Below are 7,578 nucleotides of genomic sequence, written 5' to 3'. Positions count from 1 at the left end.
GACGTTCTAAACCGATGTATATATATATATATAGATTAAAATAATAATAGTGACAAAATACACCCTTGTCGTACTCCTTGTTTAACCTCCATAGTAGTTTCTGACAATTCCTCATCTACATTTATTTCCACCAACTGGTTCCAATAAAGATTTACAATGATTCAAAGCACTGGATCTGGTATGCATACGTTTTAACAATTCCTATTAATTTTTCATGTCTAACGCAGTCGACCGCCTTTTTGTAGCCTATGAAGCATGCATGTAGGTCTGCATGACATTTCTGCAGTGTTGGAACATTACTTGGATAGTGAATAGTGGACCACTCGTACCGGGTGCTTCCCTAAATCCCTAAAACTATGATCGGCTCAGTCGCGTTGTTTATTAGTTTATTAGTTTGAACTTCTACACCAGTTAAACTACGTCAAATAAATGAACAGTAATACTTTATTTTTATTAAGGCACTTTTAAGTCATACAAAAAGAAACCTATACAATTCAAAAAAGTTAATAAATAATAACATTCTTAGAAAAATAAACGAACATTTAATTGATCGTTAAATATAATCAAAATCAAGATTGAACGTTTTTGAGTATACTCGACACTCTTAAACGCATTTACTTAAATTGAATGAGACAAAATGTACAAAGATGCAATAATTAGCATTATTTTTGTTTCAAATAATTTGGAACTACTTTTCAAGTTTTTATAAATGATCGCTAGATGGCGATACACAGAGATGGCATTAGTATGTCAACATAATTTGATAGTTGTTGGAACAAACAGCAACATTTGACAAGGTTATAAGTGATAAACTGTTGTGACACAGTAAAAATGATCGAAAAAAACTTGTATTAAAATTAAAAAACAAAAAAAAACAATTTAAAATGTATCAATGAATGCACAAGTAGAAGATTTTCATTTCAAAGACTTTGATTTTGTGAAAACTGGAAATATTGCAGATAATTTAGCCAAAATATGACTATAAAAATTGAAGATTTGTAATTTTATAAACCATTTTTTTCGGCAGTATTGAATGACATACCTTATTGACTTAGTTTCTAAAGTCTTTACTCACTAGAACACATTATTTTGCAAAATGTTATTGAAAGTTGATGACCCTCACAATGGCCGATTCGACTCTCGATTATTTGACAAACGTTAACCATTTTTACAAATTCATTTACTGTTATTAATTCCTAATGCTTTTTTAACCACTTAGCTTTACATAAAATGGCAAAGACAAAGAATAAAGAAGAATATACTGTAAATATCTCGAAAATACTCCTCAAGTGTTATGAGTGTCATCACACGGTGATTTTGTGTGAAGATAGGGTAGTGTGACAAACAAATAAGTAAAATAAGAGTTAGTGGATGCTTCAAAACAAATGCTAACACAGTTTACCTAGCAAATCGTTCGGTTTTCTTTAAAAACTACTTCTCCCACTCGCAAAATCAACCATTTTAACGAATCAACTCATTTTCATATATTATATCGAATACATCAGCTAATGATTTTTAACCTCCCCAATTTTACATAAAAATGCAAGCAAACAGAAGAACATCTGTTAAAATCCCGAAAATACGCCTCACATGTTATGAGTGTCATTACATGTTGATTTTTTGAGGTTAGAATCGAGTGACAAACAAGCATCGAGTTAGAATCTATGGAGATGGCATCACGTGACTAAAAACCGTAATATTATATTGTGATAGTGCATAATAATGGTTTCTTGTTCTCAACGTGCGCAGAGCAGAATTCGTAGAGTCTAGACCTGTGCCTGAGCCGAACAGAAAGCTCCAAACGTTTTCCAGCAGCTGTTGGGAATTACTCAAAGGTATTATTGTTCGCCAAATCATCCAGTCGACGGTAAAATAGCATATTCGGGCTGCTCGCGGGATTCGTGTTTTCTTTCGTGTATAATTGTGTGTGAAAAATTCATTATTTGGAATTAGTTCTTTGAATATGGATTTTGACCGAAAAATATTTAAATTTAATTGACATCATTGTATGAAAACTGGTAAATGAATCACCACAAGCTAAAAACCTCAATGTTAAGGCCAAACGATATCTAACCGATATAGCTCTCCTTAATTTTGTGTTCCTCTTTTTAATTATAAGTACAATTAAATTGATTATTTCCTCAAAATCTTCACAACTCATTCTAGGGAAATTCTTTAAGAGTATGAGGTCCATTTCTCGTAATTAAAAATTATCAGTACTGTGTAGATACAATTTTCATACCCACTGACTACATTCTTCTTTTTGGCCATTTTACAAAGCTGCTGTAAGCCAGTGTTCATTTTTTGGTAGATATTTAAAAACACTTGACAACAGTTTACGTAGCAAATTCTTAAGTTTTCTTTTCATAACTTCTTCTCCCACTCGATGTCCACATTATATGAATATTATGTCCCAAATGATGTCACAAAAACAATTTAAGAGAATGGATACATTAATCGCTTCATTTCAAAACAAAGATTTGTAAGTTCTTAAATGCTTTTTTCGGTTATACTGAATGACATACCGTAAAATGGGGTGAATAGGAACAATGGGGAGAATAAGAACAAAACTTCACTAAATAATAACAATAATCTTGCCAAACATATATATTATTTTCGTTGGGTTATTTATGTTTTACAGGTTGGCTAATGTGATATGGCTTTGGGAAATTTAGGTTTGTGTTGTTGGCGTCACTGGATCCTATGTTTTCGGCGAGCAAACAAAGTCATTAATTTTGAGGTTATTTCTCATCATAATAACTTTCTCGGTAAGTACAAAATCTCTGTCTCAAAATAGATTTACGAGTACTCTTTTTTATGTATTCTAACCTTTACAACAATCTAATATGATTGTATTTTGATTTATATGTAAGTTTTTTGGTAAAAACAAGTTTTATTGTTCACGTCATGAATTTGAGGTATGTGGGGTGAATAGGAACATAATATTTACCGTGTTCCCATTCACTCCACACATTAGAAATTACTTTTGTTTATCTAATACCTCCATAGTATCTGTTTTTGTCAGTGGTTGCTCAATTTACTTTTTTATTGTAATGAGTGTTTTATTGCAGGTTTTCACAGATATGCCGTGAAAATATGCTGTGACAAGTGTGAAGAAAAGATGCCACACACGACAAAACCTACAAGAAGCCCTAAATGAAATAAAACAATAAAAAAGGTATTAGTTACAGACAGTGTTCCCTTCAGTATAATATACCTACTACGGTCTTACACAAATATACAAAAAATGTTAATACAAAGCAAAAAGGAGGTCAGACCTCTCTTGTGAAGATGAAGAGTTAGTTCTCTAGATTCTCTTACCTAACGATTAATCGTACGAGAATATTTGGAGGGCAGGGCAAAGTTATTTCCAAGTTCAAGAAAAACACCCCTGGTTGGGATTGGGTTTATTCGTTTCTTATTCGGCACAAACAATCACTCTCAAACAGAATGTGTCAGAACATCAAAAGGTCGAGGGCAGCTGTGTCCCCTGAGATAATTATTAAGTATTTCGACGAGTTAAAAAGAGTACTTAAAGACGTTCCTGTAAGTCACATCATCAACTATGATGAGACAAATCTTAGTGACGACCCAGGAGAAAGTAAAATGATTTTTAGACGTGGCTGCAAGTACCCAGAACGAGTTGTCAACTCATCAAAAGCGTCTACTTCCGCAATGTTTGCAGCTAGTGGAGAGGGTAAAATATTACCACCTTAGGTTGTATAAAAGGCTCAACATTTATACGACAGTTAGAAGGAGAGAGGTCCGAAAAACTCTCGTTTTAATCGCACCAAGTCAGGTTGGTTTGATAGTTTTTGTTTCAGTGACTGGGTTCAGTCCATTGCAATTCCCTTTTTCAAGGACCTAGAAGGAAAAAAAATACTTCATTGGGGACAACTTGTCGTCTCACTTGTCAATCGATTTAATCCAGTTGTACCAAGAAAAAAACATCAAGTTTATATTTTTATCAAGTAATTTCACTCACCTATTCTTCAGACCCATGAAAATTATCTAGCGCAAAATAGTTGAGGAATGGAAAACAGAACCACATGAAAACCACATGGAATGAATCCACAGTAGCTAAAGACAAGTTTCCTAGACTATTAAAGAAACTGGTTGATAGTCTTTTAGAGGAAAATGTCAAATCAGGGTTTAAAAAATGTGGCATCGTGCCTTTGGATCGCACCAAAGTCCTAAGGATGACAATGATAATACCAGACAATCTGGAACACAATCGCCCTTGTCAGATTCTGTTCGCATGGAAGGGATTGATGACACTTTTAAAGAACTTTTGAAGACCTTAAGACAGTCTGATACTCATAGATAAAAAAAAAAAAACAAAAATGAATGTCGAACCGGGAAAAAATGTTGTAGCGACAGATTTAGAAGAAGAGTTTTAACCTGAAGCAGGACTATCAGAAGTTCAGAACATAGAACTGAATCCCTCAAAAGAAATTTCCAGTCGCACTAAAAAGCTGAAACGAGAATCTAGTGCTTGAGAAAACTCTTCCAAGACAGTGACAAGGAACTAGTGTTGTCATCTGATAAAGAAACGGTCTTCTTAGTGGTCAAAGTGTATGACAGGACCAAGCAATCTTTCAGGCTCTGCATTACTAAAGTTCTCTATCATCAAGATGGCGGCTACGTAGGAATCTTTTTTAGGTTTCCCAGGCTTGGAAATTTTCCGAAACTGAAGAGGAAGCATTTTTAAACCTGATGAATGCCTGTGAATACCTAGTCTCGGTTTAAAAACATGATTAGTTTTAACAATGAGCTTAGTCGACCTTAAAAGTGTATTTTTCATTTCAACCATAATTTTTTCCAATAAAACAAACTTTATATTTACAGTCCATCTAATTTACTTACCGTTGCACGTCATTATCATTAACAGAGATCGAAGTTGACATAGTTGCCAAAGTATAAAAAATTCCTGAATCCATTTTAAATCAAATAGGTCACATAATTATTGCAAAAGTGGATTATACAATAAAACAAATTAATATTTAATGTAAATAAATGGAAACAAAACAAGAGTTAAAAAATAATTTGTTAAAAACAATTTGAGCCGCTTGTGTATGCGTCGTATAAAGATGTAAAATGGAATACTTAAACAAAAACAAGACTTTTTTCATTACTTATTAACATTATGTTACCCTAATATTACAAGGTTCTATGTAACATTTTTTACTAAATTAAGTTTTCAATATTACAAAGTTCTATGTGACTAGCACTACATCACAATTTTTATGGAAATTAGTTTGCTCACATACAACTCTGGTAATATTAAAAAAACCAAGGGTGTATGTACAAAATTATGCTGTATATGAATAGCAAAGTTCTATGGTAAACATAGAACTTTGGAATTTAAAATTTGATTAAAATCTAAATATTACATGGTTCTATGTTGTAACATACAACCTTGTTATTGTATTTTTTGTAAAAGTGAGGTTATGTTCCTGTATTTATAATACAAATCGCAAGCGTTTTCGAGAGTGTTATTTGTGTATAGAATTAAAAAAAATGAGTAATTTAAGTGATGACTATGTCCAAGACTCTGATGATGATGAGGATTACGTATTACCAGTTCAAAAATCATCGAAGATGAAAGAATGCAGGTAAGATTTTTCTATATCTTATATTGTGAGGTTAGGTTTTTATTTTTTATTTCTTTTTTTACAAAAAGTTCCTTGTTTCAGACTTAAAATTCGTGGACGTGTTATTAATATTCCCGTGTCAAGAAGTAGCAGCGAAAGTGATGACGAAACTAACTCAGAAACGGATTCAAGCAGGTAGGCATGATTTACTAAACAAAAAAAATTAAACAACGTAACATTTTATTAATTTCTTTTTATAATTTAGCTTGTTGTTACTATTTAAAAACTAATTTGTTTTAGAAAAGCTCCTAGTTCGTCTTCCACCTCAATCATTCACACTCCAAAGAATAAAAAGGCCCCAATCATAGTTGTTAGCAATATTAAGATTAAAAATGCATCTAACTCTGGTTCTGGTGACTTGCAGTCTAACTTAAATAGGTAATATTTTTGACAATTATTTTGTTTAACTAAATCGCGAAAACATTTTTTTTTATTTTTATTTTAGAAATGTACCTAGCAGTTCTACAACTTTAGTTCCAGAATTCACCAAGAAAATCCCGTCTTCAGAAGATAACAAAATTAAGATTCTAGAACCAGACCATTCTGATTTCGATGATACAAATAATATTGGACATATTTCCGAAGAAATTTTACTAGAAGAAGCAACTCATAATATAATAAAAGATAAAAAGATATTTACTAGAAAACGACAGAAAAACACTTCTGAATGGACATGTAACAAAAGAAAATCTTTATTTGATCAAGGTCTAGAGTATATTTCTTCTCGAAAAAAGGTAGTACCTGCTAGAAAGATTAGGAATAAAAAAGATTGTGTACAAAAGTGCAGAATGAAGTGCTCGCGTCAAATTAGCGACGAACAAAGGAAGGAAATTTTTAAAAACTATTATTTACTCTCAGCCATCGAAAAGAAAAACTATATTTTGCATACCACAGAAGCTGAGACTCCTTGGAGACGAAGAAAAGGCAAAAATCCAGAAAATTCGAGAAAAAGCAAAAGTTTTAGGTTTTATTTTGAGATAAATAATCAAAAGATCCAAGTTTGCAAGGCTTTTTACACTGGGACTTTATGCATAAGCCAGAAACCAATTTATACGGTGCACAACAATAAAACTTCCACCAAAACCTTACCCGAAAGTAAACAAGGCAAACATCAAAAACGGGTAACATCACTCGAAGATAGTAACTTGGTCAAGGAGCACATTAACATGATTCCAAGAGTGGAATCCCATTACTGTCGCAAAAAAACTAATAGAGTATTTAGAAAGCGGATTAAGTATCAAAAAATTGTATGAGCTTTATTTGGATTTTGATGGAGAATGCAAAAAAAATCCAGTTTCTTTTGCTGTCTACAGAAAAATATTTTGCAACTATTTTAATATAGCTTTTCACAAACCAAGAAAAGATAGATGTGATACCTGCGAAGAAATAAAATTAAGAAAAATGGAGAAGAGGGAAGACGAAGAATCACAACGAAGATATACTGATCATTTGAAAGAGAAAGAGTATATGAGAGAAGAAAAACAAAGAGATAAAGAAAGCGGAATACCTTTATTATGTTTTGATCTGGAAAATGTTTTGACATGTCCAAAAGCAGACATAAAAAATTTCTTTTATAAGAGCAAATTAAATGTGTACAATATGACCGGTCACCTTTCGGTTGGGAAAAAGGTGTATTGTGCCGTGTGGATAGAAGCTTTACATGGAAGAAAGGGAAATGACATTGCAAGCGCAGTTTATAAAATAGTAGGAAAAGTGTTGGAGGACCATCCAGAGTTTACAAAAATCATTTTGTGGAGCGATAGCTGCGTTCCACAGAATCGAAACAGTCTTATGAGTTATGCTCTCAGTTACCTAATTCAAAAACATCAGAATGTGCAAAATATTTCCATGAAATTTTCTGTTCCAGGACATGCTTGTATTCAAGAGGTCGATGCAATCCACAATGCAATTGAAAGAACGTTGA

The 7,578-nt window shown here is 32.6% G+C and overlaps 1 long non-coding RNA gene across 1 annotated transcript; it reads left to right on the top strand.

Moving 5' to 3' along the window:
* Positions 1 to 432: 432 nt before the first annotated feature.
* Positions 433 to 6,358, top strand: LOC140434089 (uncharacterized). The gene is made up of 2 exons (XR_011950022.1): positions 433 to 5,789; positions 5,895 to 6,358. It is a non-coding gene; the product is annotated as an uncharacterized lncRNA (long non-coding RNA).
* The last annotated feature ends 1,220 nt before the right edge of the window (positions 6,359 to 7,578 follow it).

Source organism: Diabrotica undecimpunctata, chromosome 2 (assembly GCF_040954645.1).
Source record: "Diabrotica undecimpunctata isolate CICGRU chromosome 2, icDiaUnde3, whole genome shotgun sequence".
Taxonomy (NCBI): Eukaryota; Metazoa; Arthropoda; class Insecta; order Coleoptera; family Chrysomelidae; genus Diabrotica; species Diabrotica undecimpunctata.
The sequence above is the reverse complement of the archived record's forward strand: the minus strand, read 5'-3'. Positions and strand labels throughout refer to the sequence as shown.